General features: G+C 32.7%; 1 protein-coding gene across 23 annotated transcripts in view; it reads left to right on the top strand.

The window, feature by feature from the left end:
* The window catches only part of HDAC9 (histone deacetylase 9), a 911611-nt gene that overhangs the window by 841232 nt on the left and 55935 nt on the right, over positions 1-14444 (top strand). The window lies entirely within an intron of this gene.

Here is a 14444-nt window from a genome sequence, read left to right as displayed (position 1 = left end):
AAAAACAAATAACTCAAAGAAAATTTCTCTTGAGACTTTCCATAGGATTATGTTAGATCAAGGGAGAAAGTAAAGCTTTTACATTTTTTTTAGCTTTATTGAAATGTAGTTGACAAATAAAATTGTAATACATTTAAAGTGTACAATGTGATGATTTGATATATGCATACATTGTAAACTGATTCCCTGTATAAAATTAATTTAACACATTCATAACCTCACATACTTACATTTTGTCTGTTTGTTCATTTGGCAAGAACACTTAAATTCTATTTTCTTAGCAAATTTTAATTATATAATGCAGTATTGTCAACTACAGTCATCATATTACACATTAGATCCTCAAACCTTACTCATCTTGTAACTGAAAGTTTAAAAACTTCTACCAACCTCTCCTTATTCCCTCCCACCCCTTTAACCCTGGGCAGCCACTATTCTACTCTGTATTTATGAATTCAATTAATTTTATTGGGGGTGGGGACCCACATAAGTGATACCATGCAATTTTTATATCTTTCTGGCTTATTTCACTTAGCATAATGCCCTCCAGATTTATCCACGTTGTCAAAAATGACAAGATTTCCTACTTTTTAAAATATTGAATAATATTCCATTGTATGTATATACATACACTTATATATACCACATTTTCCTTATCAACTTAACTGTTGTTGATGGACATTTAGGTTGTTTCCATATCTTGACTATTGTCAATAATTCTGCATTAAACATTGGAGCACAGCTATCTCTACAAGACTGCTGTTGTTTCCTTTGGATATATATACCCAGAAGTAAGATTGCTGGATCATATGTCATAAAATATGCAGTTTTAGTTTCTTGAGGAATCATCTACTGTTTTCCTTTGTGGCTGTACATCTTACCTTTCCAACATCATTGCACTAATTTTTCCTGCTCTCCACATTTCATCAGCATTTATCTCTTTTCTTTTTGATAATACTGAGGTTTTTGTTTTGTAGTTTCCTGATGATTACTAATATTGATGATCACCTTTCCATGTTGGCCATTTACATTTTTTCTTTGGAAAAACATCTAATTGGGCCTTTTGTTCATTTTTTTTGGGGGGGGTGCCTTTTTTTTTGCTATTGAGTTGTATTAGTTCTTTGTGTGTTTTAGATATTAACTTCGTATTGGATATATAGTTTGCAAATATTTTCAATTCCATAGGTTACCATTTTATTCACCTTTGCTGTGCAGAGCTTTTAAGCTTGATTAGTCCCACTTTGTTTGTTTGTTTGCTTGCTTGCTTGCTTTTGTTGCCTTTACTTCTGGCGTCAGATCAAAAAAAAAAAAAAAAAAACCATTGCCAAGGTTTATGTCAAGGAGATTACACCTTAAGTTTTCTTCTAAGAGTTTTATGGTTTCAAATTTACATTTAAGTTTTTAATCAATTTTAAATTGACTTTTGTGTATGATGTAAGATAGGGGTCCATTTTTATTCTTTTGTGGATGGCTGTTCAGTTTTACCAACACCATTTATTGAAGAGACTATTCCCTCCTCCCTTGTATATTCCCAGATCCTTTGTTGAAGATTAATTTACCATATGTGTATGAGTTTATGTGGGTCTTTTCTTCTGTTCTACTAATCTGTGTGTCTTTCTAATGCCAGTACCATACATTTTACATTGATTATTTGTAGTATATTTGAAATCAAGACGTGTAATGACTCTAGCATTATTATTCTTTCTCCAGATTCCTTCATCTGTTTGGGGTCTTTGTGGTTTCATATGAGTTTTAGAATATTTTTTCTATTTCTGTAAAAATTGCCTTTTGATAAAGATTGCATTGAATCTATAGATTGCTGTGGGTAATATTAATATTTTTTAAAAAGATTTTATTTATTTATTTGAAAGACAGCATGAGTGAGGGGAGGGGTAGAGGGAGAAGAAGAAGCAGACTTCTTTCTGAGCAGGAAGCCCAGCATGGGGCTCCATCTCAGGATCCAGGAATCATGACCTGGGCCAAAGGCAGATGCTTAACCATGAGCTACCCAGGCATGCCATGAATATTTTAATAATATTAACTCTTCTCATCCATAACATGGGATATATTTCCATTTATATGTGTCTTCTTCAGTTTTTTTCATCTATATCTTACAGTTTTTGGTGCATAGACTTTTTACTTCCTTGGATACATTTATCTCTAAGTATTTTATTGTTTATGATACCATTTTAAATGGGGTGGTTTTATTTCTTCTTCAGATAGTTTATTGTTGGTATATAAAACTAGTATTTTATGTTGATTTTGCATTTTTCCACTTTACTAAAATTTTAAATTAATTCTAATGGTTTTGTGGTGGAGTCTTTAGGGTTTTCTATATATATCATATCATCTGTAAATAGAGACAGTTTTTCTTCTTCCTTTCCAGTTTGGATGTCTTTTATTTCTTTTCCTTGCTTAATTGCTCTAGATCATGCTTACAATACTATATTGAATAAAAGTAGCAAAAGTGGGCATCCTTATCTTGTTTTTGATCTTAGAGTATGGTGTCAGCTTATTTATTATGTTGAGGTATGTTCCTTCTATACTGAATTTGTTGAGAGTTTTTAATCACAAAGGATGTTGAATTTTGTCAAAGCATTGTCTGCATTTATTGAGATGATCATATGATTTTTTCCTTCATTTTACTAATGTATTGTATCACATTGGTTGATTTGTATGTGCTAACCATTCTTGCATTCCTGGAGTAAATAGCACTTAATCATGGTGTATGATCCTTTTAATGTAATGTTGAACTCAGTTTGCTAATATTTTGCTGAGAATTTTTGCATCTATGTTCATCGGGGATATTGGCCTACAAAAAGAAATTTCTTTCCTTATAGTGTCCTTCATTGGCTTTGGTATCAGGGAAATACTGGCCTCCTAAAATGAGTTCAGACATGTTCCCTCCTATTTATTTTTTTGGATGAGTTTGAGAAGGATGAGTATTAGCACTTTAATATTTGGTAGAATTCACCAGTGAAGCCATCTGATTCTGGACTTTTTCTTTTTTTTTGGGGGGGGGGGGTTGATTACTGATTCAATTTCCTTACTAGTTTTTGGTCTGCTCTATTTTCTTTTTTTTTTTTTCAGAATTCCATCTTGATGGGTTTTATGCTTCTAGGAATTTACACATTTCTTCTACATTATCCAATTTATTGATGTATAATTGTTTCTTAGTTTCTTATGATACTTTGGATTTCTATGTTATAAGTTGTCAACTCCCTTTTTCCAAATCTGATTTTATTAATTGAGGTTTTTCTCTTTTTTTCTTAGTCTAGTTAAAGATTTATCAATTTTATCCTTTTCTAAAGCAAACTGTAGTTTCATTGATTTTTTTCCATTATATTTTCATTCATTTATTTCCACTTTGATCTTTATTTTTTTCTTCTATTAACTTAGGCTTAGTTTATTTTTCTTTATCTAGTTCCTTGTGGTATGAAGTTAGGCTGTCTGTCAAAATCTTTTTTTTTTTTTTCTTTATATAAGCATTTATCGCTATAAACATCCTTCTTACAACTGCTTTTACTCCATCTTATAAGTTTTGGTATGATGTGATTCCATGTTCATTAGTCTCCAGATTTTTAAAATTTCTCTTTGACCCATTGGTTGTTTAGGAGCATGTTGTTAAATTACTACCTATTTGTGAGTTTTCCAGTTTCCTTTTGTCATTGATTTCTAGTTTTATGCATTGTGGTCAGAAAAGTTACTTGGAATGATTTCAGTCTTTTAAAATTTGCTAAGACTTGTTTAGTCTTAATAACTAAGGCCTATTATCTGATTTGTCCTGGAGGATGTTCCATATGTGCTTGAGAAGAGTGTATTTTCAGCTTCTGTTGGATAGGGTGTTCTTCATATGACTTTTAGTCCATACAGTCTAAAGCATAATTTAAGTCCAATGTTTCCTTATTGATTTTCTTTCTGGCTGACCTATCCATTATTGAAAGTGGGTTATTAAAGTCTCTAATATCATTGTATTTACGTATGTTTCTTTCTTCAAATCTGTTAATACCTGCTTTATTAATTTAGCTCCTTCTATGTTGGGTGCATGTTTACAGTTGTTATGTACTCTTGATGACCCCTTTGTCATCATATAATGACCTTCTTTGTCTCTTATTACAGTTTTAGCTTATAATCTATTTTTTTCTGATATAAGTATATATATCCCTGCTTTCTTCTGGTTTCCACTGGCATGGAATATCTTCTACATCCCTTCATTTTCAGTCTGTGTATATTTAAACCTGAAATTATTCTCTTGTAGGCAGCATATAGTTAGGTCTTATTTTTGTATTCATTTAACTACTCTATGTTTTTTTATTAGAGAATTTAGTCCATTAAATTTGAAGTAGAAATATATGCAGGCTTACTCCTGCTATCTTGTTGTTTTCTGGCAGTTTTATAGTTCCTTTTTTCCTCTCCTGCTGTCTTTTTTTGTGCATTGATGATTTCCCATAGTGGTACATTTTTTTTCCCCCATTTTTTTTTCCCACCCCCCAGTGGTGCATTTTTATTTCTCTGTCTTTTGCATGCTTCTATAGGTTTTTGCTCTGTGGTTACAATGAGGCTTGCAAAAATCCTGTAGTTATAATAATGCATTTTAGGCTGATAAAACCCTAATGTATACAGAAACTCTACATTTTTACACTCTCCTCTCACAATTTATATTTTTATATAACAATTTATACATTTTTATATTTTGTATTCATTAAAATATTATTGCTATTATAGCTATTTTTAATACTTTGTCTTTTAACCTTTACAGTAGAGTTATGATTTCCCACTATCATTATAATATTAAGGTATTTGAATTTAACTACATGTTTACCTTTAATTTTATACTTTCATACGTTTTTCTGTTACTAGTTAGTATCCTTTCATTTCAGCTTGAGGAACTCCCTTTAAGAACTCTTGTTAAGGGCAACCTAATGGTGATGAATGCTTTAGCTTTTGTTTGTCTGCAAAATTGTATCTATCCTTCAATTCTTAATGACAGCTTTGTTGAGTAGTGTATTCTTGATTAGCAGTTTTTTCTTACTGTACTTTATTATAACACTCCTTTTTGGTCTTTAAGTTTTCTGCTGAAAAATCCTCTCATAATCTTAATGATATTCCCCTATCTGTGACAAGTTGTTTTTCTCTTACTGTTTTTAAGATTCTCTCTTTGTCTTTAAATTTTGAAAATTTAATACGCCTTGTTGTGGGTCTCTTTAGATCCATTTAATTTGGTACTCTTTGAGATTCCTATATTGGTTGTGTGTTTCTCTCCCCAGGTAAGGACAGTTCTTAACCACTATTTCTTCAAATAAGCTTTCTGGCCCTTTCTTTTGTCCTTCTGGAACTCCTATAATTGCTTTGATTTGCTTCATGGTGTCCCATAAATCCTTTAAGCTATATTAACTGTTTTTCATTCTTTTTTTTCTTTTCGCTCTTTGACTGGATGAATTTCATTGCCCTGTCTTTGAATTTGCTGATCTTTTCTTCCATTTGATCTAGTCTCCTCTTGAACTCTCCTATTGAATTTTTCAGTTCAGTTATTGTATTCTTCAGTTCTATGATTTTTGTTTGGTACCTTTTACTAGTCTCAATCTCTTTGTTGATATTTTCACTTTGTTCCTGCAGTGCTTCCTGACCTCAGCGACCATCTTCACAGTTGCTTTTTTTTTTTAATTCAATTCAGTTAACATAGAGTGCATTATTTTTTTAAAGATGTTATTTATTTATTCATAAGAGACACACAGAGAGAAGCAGAGACACAGGTAGAGGGAGAAGCAGGCTCCTCGAGGGGAGCCCAAAGCAGGACTCAATCCCAGGACTCCAGGACCACGCCCTGAGCCAAAGGCAGACCTCAACCAGTGAGTCATCCAGGCAGCCCCATATAGTGCATTGTTAGTTTCAAGGGTAGAATTCAGTGATTCATCAGTTACATATAACAGTCAGTGCTTTTTACATCAAGTACTCTCCATAATGCCTATCACTCAATTACCCCATCCACCCACCCACTCCCCTCCCCTCCAGCAACCTTCAGTTTGTTTCCTATAGTTAAGAGCCTCTTATGGCTTGCCTCCCTCTCTGTTTTTATCTCATTTTATTTTTCCTTCCTTTCCCCTATGATCCTGTGTATACACACACACATAATGATATATAATGGAAATACATATTTTCATTTTATTTTTCCTTCCTTTCCCCTATGATCCTGTGTATACACACACACACACACACACACACACACACATGCACACACACATAATGATATATAATGGAAATACATATTTCCATTATATACACACACATACACACCACATCTTCTTTATCCATTCATCTGTCCATGGACATCTGGACTCTTTCCATATTTTGGCTATTGTGAACATTGCTACTATAAACATTGAGGTGCATGTGCCCCTTCAAATCACTATTTTTGTATCCCTTGGATAAATACCTAGTAGTGTAATTGCTGGGTCGTAGTGTAGCTCTATTTTTAACTTTTTGAGGAACCTCCATACTGTTTTCCAGAGTAGCTATTTATTTTTTATAGTGAAAGTTTACAAGTGTTAAGACTGTTTTAGATGTTTTCCTTTCTTTACATGAACTTGCAATGTGACCACTGACAAAATAAACATATACAAAATCATTTTTTAAATCTGTCATGCATATTGTTTTTTACTGGTGACTTATGATTTTGCCTGTAGTATTTATGAAGGGGAAAAAAGTACTTTTTCTTCTGCATGCTAAGCACATAAGTTTTATTGTTTGTTACCCTTTATCTTACAAATCTATAGTGCTTCATCATGATTATTGTGCCTTATTTATTGAAGTAAATACTTACTTTTTTTCTTCTAAGGAAAATATGAGAAAAAAACTTGAGCAATATTTAAGTCTTTACTCTGTTGCATAATTTTAGATGGCACGGTAACCCAAGGATATAACTATCTAATGATTAGCATTCTTATTAGTAAATTGCTATTTCAGAGCATACATAGTCAGGGTGTCTAAGACTTTCTAAATATTAGAGCCTTAGTTCCCTATAAACAAACGATTTAAAAAATAGTGCTGGACATTTTTGTGTGTATGTATAGGAATAAAGGAGTGCAAAAAATAAAAGTTACTTCTATCTTGTCAGTTAATGTTAAGCTGCTCTATTTGCCTACCAGAAAACATATTTTGCATATTCACCTACAGTCTCAACTTACTTATTTGATTTTAAATATGGAAACATTTTAGAAAAGCAGACTGGTTTTAATATTTACATTGTAAAGGCTTATGCCAGATGTGCAGAAAATCACAGTAGGTTGTGGATTGTGGCTCCATGGATGATTGACCTGCCCAGAAAAAAATGTTACCCAGTTGCAAAAGCCAACTACTTTTCCAAATATGTGAAAGGAAATTATGGATTTCACTGGCTCTCTTTGAGCACATCCATTCAAATGAGATTCTATTTCTATGTGCTGGTAATCTTTACACTTGGCCTACTTTATTCTTCCAAGGAAGGATTTCCAGTGAGAATGGAATAATATTTTTGCATGTGTGGTCTCTTTCTTTAAGGGATGACTGTATTTTAGAACACATTCAAGTCAGTTGTATGTAGTTGCTTGGTTTTCTTAATTTGTCTGGGTATACTAAAAAGCTAACTGGTTGTGTTTTGTACCTTCCTTCCACTTCATACCTTTTGACTGGGATGTCTGTGGTCATTTTATTATATAGGCTATTCCTAGAGATCAAATAGACTGTTTACATAAAGCAGTTAATGACATTAGAACAACATCCCCTAATTTAAAATTTGAGACCTGTTCTCAAACCTACTCTATACCTTTTCTCTGTATTTTTAGAAAGAACAGGGTTAAGATATTGGAAGGAATAAAAATGTAATCGGTGAATCTTAAACATGCCCATATGGATGTATAGGTGCTATAAATGATAACTGAAATGATTATTTTTGACTATATTGACAATTTAATCAACTACACTATCTGAACATCTTATAGTAAATTTGCTTTAGTTATTATAATACCCACTTTATTGTTTTTCAATGACTACCTTTAATTGCATGAGCACAATCTAAAATTTGGGTATTGTGAACTAAAGGAAGATAAGTTTAAATAACCTCTAGTTTTCTGGGTGTTTTTCTGTTGATATTTCTTTAGAATATAAATAAGATTATAAAATTTCCCACAAGATACTTAAGAGAAACAGATGGACTTGGTATATTGAACTTTGAAAGGTAAATTTTGGTGTGTCATGTCTATCAATATGCAGAGGAACAAAGCTTAGAGAAAGAAGGATTTTCTTTTCCTAATGAAAAATGGAAGAAAAATACATGTGTGTTGTGCATTATAATTCATTTGAAAAAAGGAAATGAAAATGTAATACTTGAAACAACTTAAGAAACAAAGAGTTCTTCTCACTTTCATTGACAATATAATTTATAATCCAAGGTCTGGCTTTCTATATATTTTTTCCAGTTCAAAGGTCATTATGACTAACAGCATGACTACATTGAAGTTTTAAATTTCATTCTTTTAGAAAAAGTAATATATAATAAGACATATTGCATGTACCTTATCATTTTAAAAAGTGCATACATGTAGTTTTCACAGTAGTTTTATGTAGTAAGGCCTAGGTAAGAAAAATTTTTTTAAAAATCTTTCAAATGCCAATTATTGCAATTTCAAATCCCAGTTTCCCTCCAAACTCCCTTTTCAAGTGATTAATAGGGCAATTATAACTTATTATCTGGGATTTCACTTTTACAAATAGCAAAATGTAGTAAAGCTTTAGCTTAAAACATTGGCAGAACCTACTTTGGCTTCTCAACACTGAACATGCAATTGAACTCAAATTAGGAAGGTCAAGAAGGGCCTTTTTGAGGGACTCTGCACTTTGTCAGATGTATTTATTCATGTGCAGAGGATTAGAATTCATAAACATTTTGCCAGTTTTTTGAATGCTATTTCTTTTCCTTGTTGTTCTTGGCCAGGCCATGTCAATACGGCAAATGCTGCTTCATAGAACTTATTATCAGCAGAATAATGTGTATTACATAACCCAAAGGAATTATAAAATCAGCAGGAACTCTTGACTCTGCATCTTAGTATAAATATATAGATGGGTACCAAAAAAACTTGATTTTTTAAAAATTAAGTTTATCTGAATGATGCATTCAAAATAGGTATTTTTCTTTTTAAAGAATCCCTTTTTCATGAAAGTGATCTAGTTAGCAAAACATCTTTTAGCTATTCTTTTAGGAAATATGCAAAAGGTCAGTCAAAATAATATACTATTGGATTAAAGCTAATTTGAGCATGGTACAGAAAATTCCTTGAGGCAACTGATTTTGAAGACATACCAGAAGTCCATTTTTTTCTTGTTCTTGGAAAAGTTCAGAACTTAGATTTATCAGCCCTATCAGTGTATGATGAATATTTTTGAACTTATTAAGTGAAACAGAAACACCAGCTTGAGATTTGCAAGAAATTGAAGTGACTATCCAAATCAGAAGAGTCAGGTTGCTTGAAATGGCATCAGAGATCCTTACGTGAATAGTTACATCATTTTTAGAATCAGCAATAGAAATGCCTGTGAGATTCTCAGGAAAAATCATTTTGGTAGTCTGCTTTTGTACGGGCCAGCAAACAATGACACAGTTATTTTAAGGCCAGATTTGCCTACTGTTATGCAAAGCCAATTAGCAGCACCCTGGGTTGCTTCCCCTGAAAGAAATTTTTCCAAGAGGTGAGAAAAGCTTAAGCTGTTGGCATTCCTATGGAATCTAAAACGAAAACATTGAAAAACTTCAGGCAGGTAGAAGAAAGAAGAGGACATATAGTAAGAAGAGCCTTGGGTAGTAAGTTGAAAACATGGCCGTGGCTATTAAAAGGCCACCTGTCAAAACAGAATAAATGACAGTTTTAAGCTTGTTAGGGAAAAAAACAAATTGCTATCAACATGGAAGTTGTTGGGATGATGCTACAGCCTCTAGTACTGAAAGTTCAGCCCTTATATTTGAGTCTATGACATGTTTTTTACTTTTTTAAAAATGTTTCTTATTTGAGTACAGTTGACAAACAATGTTAACATTAGTTTCAAGGGTGTAACATAGTGTCAGCTTGCTGTCTAATGCTAGCTCACTGCAAGTGTAGCTACCATCCATCACCGTACAGTGCTATTAAAATATGGACTATAGCTTTTTAAAATCTCCTTCACTCGTATTAAGGTTTGTCCTTTACTCCTTTCATTCCTTCTTTCCTGCTCCCTTTCTCCTTCCCTTCCTCTTTCTCTCTCACCTTCTCTCTCTCTCTTTCTCTCTCTCTCTTAAGATTTTATTTATTTATTTTAGAGAAAGCCTAAGCATTAAGAAGGATGAGAGAGAGGGAGAAGCAGACTGCCCATTGAGCAGGGAGACTAGTGCTCCAGCTCAATCCCAGGATCCCGGGATTATGACCCAGAGCCAAAGGCAGATACTTAACCAATTTAGCCACCCAGGCCCCCCTCTTCCTTCCTCCCTCCCCTCTCTTTTTCTTTCATTCTTTCCCTTCTTGCCTTCCTCTGTTTCTTTTTCTTCTTTCTCCTCTTCTTTGTAATAACTGCATGCTCTTGTTGAGTAGGCTCACCTGTGTTCATCTGACTTGAATATCAGAGCAATGGCTACACTTACTGGTTATATATGTTGGTTATATATGTTGATAATCTTCCCGAGGTGACTTTTTGCCTCATAAGGATGCTAAAAGAATCTCTTGTATTGACTCTAATAGGTGTTGACAACCACTCCTTAGGTGAACTCTTAAGATGGTATTGTCCAAGTTGGTTATTGGGATTTGTTTGCTTTAGATTTTAAACAAAGAAGTTTTGCCATCTTTTCATCCTTCACATTATATATGACTGACTCCATTGGGGAATTAGTGTGAATCTGGCGAAGCTTGCAAACTCTTAAATATTTGGAATTCATGAGTAGAGAAAAGGAGAATTGAATACAGGGACAATATATGATAATTCAGGATAATTCAGATAATTCAGATAATTCAGAATAAGTTTTTCTGTGGTTTCTCTCTTAGACTTTAAAACCTATCCATGCTCTTAACAGGAATGTATGAATAATATAAAGAGAGTAAAAATGTTTTGGAAAATATTATTTGAAGATATTTTCCATTGTAGATATGGCCTATGATATTGCATTTCTTATATTCTTCAAAGGTTTATGAGAAGCAGAACCAAAGTGGTATAGGATGTTTTGTTTGTTTATCTGTTTTCACAAATGCCAAATAAAGTAGAAGATATCTGGATAATTCAAAACTCCATCATGTAGATCTTATATACGGTTTATCTTTAGGCTTTCCAGAAGGTGTTAAAAGGAATATGGACTGGGAACCTAGGTACCTTACAGGATTCCAATTACCAATAAAAGAAAGAAAGCATTTCTTTTCAGTGGTGAAACAAGCATGTTGTGACATTCATTTATCTGTCCATTGATTCAATAGTCTTTTATTGGACATCTATGTTTTTCCCAAAAGTTCTAATGCAAATAACATTAAAAGCAATATAAACCGAGTACTTTGGGAATGTAATATAGGACCCTTTCTTTTTAACTAAGGTTAAAGGATGGAGGAATATTTTAATAGAGGTAATATTTAACCTTGGTCTTGAATAAGATTTTGAAAAGCTAAAATCAAAGGAAAATATCTGTTGTAGTTAAAATACAAAAAGACATTAAAACTTCTTGGAATTGTGAGTAGCTCTGTTTTGAGTTTGTTTTGTTTTTGGCAGAGAAAAGGCTACTTGAGTGGAATAAGGTAAGTAATGGGGTTGGATCAGTAGAATGGAATATGATAAGGAACTGGAATTTCTGTGGAAGATATAGAAGACTTAAGCTCCATGCTTTGGGGTAAAACAATAATAAAACAGTGTGTAAATTTTGAAAAGGGCAGACTCATACAAGAAAAAAAGTTTTTAAGCAAATGATTATTAGAAGAGTTTTCCCCTGATTATCAATAATCAAAATAATAGTCTATCAGTGTTATGTTGGAGCTGGCTCTCAATGACTTGTGAGAGCTAATTGTTATATAATATTGAGTAGTATATATCTCTACTCAAATCTGAGTTCAGTGACATCACACTTGTATCTTGAAATAGGCCTTGGTGGGAATATTTACAGCATGGAATTTAGCAAATGCTACAAATTACAGCTATTTCTGTTAAACATTTACCAGCACACCGCTGCTACATGATGTGAAACAGGTATTCTTAACAGAAAAATTGACTTTTGGAAAAGAGTATAGTACAAATCTTTTTACTAAACAAAAGAAAAAGAAAAGAAAAAGTAGTTTAAAAACATGCAAATTAAAGAAGAGAAAATTTAAAAAAAAGGGGGGGGAAGAAAACTGAGAATCAAAGATAATGAAGTAGGAGGACTCACCAAGTATAACTATCAAATTTAAGCTTATTTGAAAAACAGGAACAGAGAAACAAGGTTTTTGGCAAACAGAATGAACTAAATCTTCTTTGTAAAAACTAATATCTCAACTATGGGCATTGTGTTAGGGAATTATACATAAAGGACTGAGCAAACATCCCTTCAATGTTATTGAAACTTCATTTTAACATAAACACCTTTCCATATATCTAGTATTTCTCTAACTCAACTGTGGTTTGAAATGTTTTCTCATTGTATTGAACATCCATAATCTTACCTCAAGTCTTAAAATTATTGATAGTGTGAATTATCCAACTAATTTCATTCATTATCCTCTTTCCAATAGGCCACTATGCCTCTGTTTTACCTTTAAGTTCATTTTTAATTATTTAGTCAGTTCTTGCTACAGGTGTTTAATTATGCCATTTAGTACAAATTTACCAGAGTTCAATGTCATAGAAACTATGGGATACTATTTGGATATAAGAGTGAATAGAGGCACTTCTTCACAGTCTTCCCACTTCCATTTATTAGCTGATGTTTTATGTCATAGATTTGCTGTCATTTTTAAATATTTGTTGATTTATTTTAGAGAGAGAAAGAGTAGGAGGAAGGGCAGAGTGAGAGAATCCCCAAACAGACTCCTCACTGAGCACAGGGCCTGAGGCTGGGCTCATCCCACAACCCATGAGATCATGACCTGAGTCGAAACCAAGAAGCAGACACTCCATTGATTTAGCCACCCAGGTGCCCCAGTGTCATGGTAGCTTTGGATGAAACTAGATAAATAAAGCAATAACCTCAGTAATAATCTCAGATTCTAACCTGCTTGTCCCTCTTATTTTATTCAAGTATTCCTTCAATATCTTACGTGGGCTGCATGGCCATAGCTGTTATCCTTTGTTTCTTGGTTTTCCTGATATTCTCATTAGACTTGTTAGATTTTTATCACTCCTCTTGACCAGAGATGTTTCTTTATTGTTATGTGATGTCACCCTTTATCATCCACATGTAGGTAGGATGCAGGCAGACTCAGTCTAAATAATCTCAGTAGTCTGTCAGTGTAGTTACTTGATTATCAATGAAATCAATCCTGATATACTTTTTTTTTCAATCTATTTGGTCAAGGATTTTAATGACTTTAAATGAATAAAAGGGATTATTTTGAGAATGACTCATGAATCACAATATGGATAAAATTATAACCAGATTTACTTAAGCAATCAAATTAAACATATACAACTAATTGCATACATCTCTAGGACAATTATTTAAACGGAACTTGAGTTTTAACTACCAACGCCTCCTCACTAGGGAATTGATAATAGTTCATCAGCATGGAAGGTCAGGTCTATATAGCAAACTGCTTCCCTTATCCTCTTGGTCTTAATCATCATATTCTTCCAAAGTTCTGTAATATCTTTGGTCCTGACAACTGAACCCTCTATCATTTTTTTTTGTTTTGGTTTGTAAGTGAACTTGTAGTCTGTATCTAAGAATATAATTTGTTGTTTTTGCTGAAACACTTACAATCTCACTTTTTTCCTTAAATGTGCCATAATATAGTAGAGAAAATATGGACTCAGACTTAGTTTCCCTATTCCCTTATGCCAGAAAACATACTCTCTTTTTTAAATGTCTTTAATCGTACAGTATAATATTCAGAAAACTAAGGTATGAATGTACAACTCAATGAAATACTACAAATCAAGCACATATATAACCATCAACCAAGTCAAAAAAATAAAATAATCTTATCACTTCAGGAGGCCCCGTATTTCCTTTTCCAATTAGTACTCCCTTTCTCTTTTCTGAAAGTAACCAATTTTATGCTTTCTAACGTGAAATTTTAATTTACCTATTTTTTAACTTTTTATACATTAAATCATAAAAATACATCTCTTTGTTTATAACCTATTTTGCTCAATATTCTGTTTGTGAGATTCACCCATGTTATTGCAACTAGCTGTAGCTCATTCATTTGTACTATTATATAATACTACACTTAACAAAAAGAATAGGAAAATGCCATAGTTTATTTATCCTA

Source organism: Canis lupus, chromosome 18 (genome assembly GCF_048164855.1).
Source record: "Canis lupus baileyi chromosome 18, mCanLup2.hap1, whole genome shotgun sequence".
NCBI lineage: Eukaryota > Metazoa > Chordata > Mammalia > Carnivora > Canidae > Canis > Canis lupus.
This window is presented reverse-complemented; position numbering and strand designations above follow the sequence as displayed.